This window comes from Belonocnema kinseyi, chromosome 4, assembly GCF_010883055.1.
Source record: "Belonocnema kinseyi isolate 2016_QV_RU_SX_M_011 chromosome 4, B_treatae_v1, whole genome shotgun sequence".
NCBI lineage: Eukaryota > Metazoa > Arthropoda > Insecta > Hymenoptera > Cynipidae > Belonocnema > Belonocnema kinseyi.
Window position 1 is genome coordinate 95,680,487 of NC_046660.1, and position 514 is coordinate 95,681,000.

Genomic DNA, 514 nt, shown 5'->3' on the forward strand with positions numbered 1-514 from the left:
AATATGACGAAAGATCTCTTATACTCGGTAAAAAATAATAAATAGATTTCATATTTTGCTTCACGTTTGAACCAATAAGAATATGATTTTTACATCTTGAACATCCACATCCAACTTCTGTATGCTAACTTGCTAAGTTTTACAAGCAAGTTTGTTAGTGCCATAAAAAACAGAACACTCGGCGCCGTTTGTTTCATTATTTTCTTTGACCTGTCTACAATTTAGAGACGCACCTGGTACATGAAATCTGCATAACTTTTATGTATTTAAATTAAAAAAAAAAAACTATAAAGTAATTTCGAATCCTTTTTGAACTTCATTGAACCATGAAAAGAACATGCTAAAAAAGCAATCACTTTTAAGAAAAACCTTGTGAAAGGGGCGAAGGCCCCCCAAAAAGAGACAAAAAAGTGTATAAATTCAACATATTTTATTTTATTTGTTGATTCAAAATAATTTTTGTAGTTCTCATCGGGCTCTATTAAATCGTAAAAAGAGCAACATTATTAAAAAA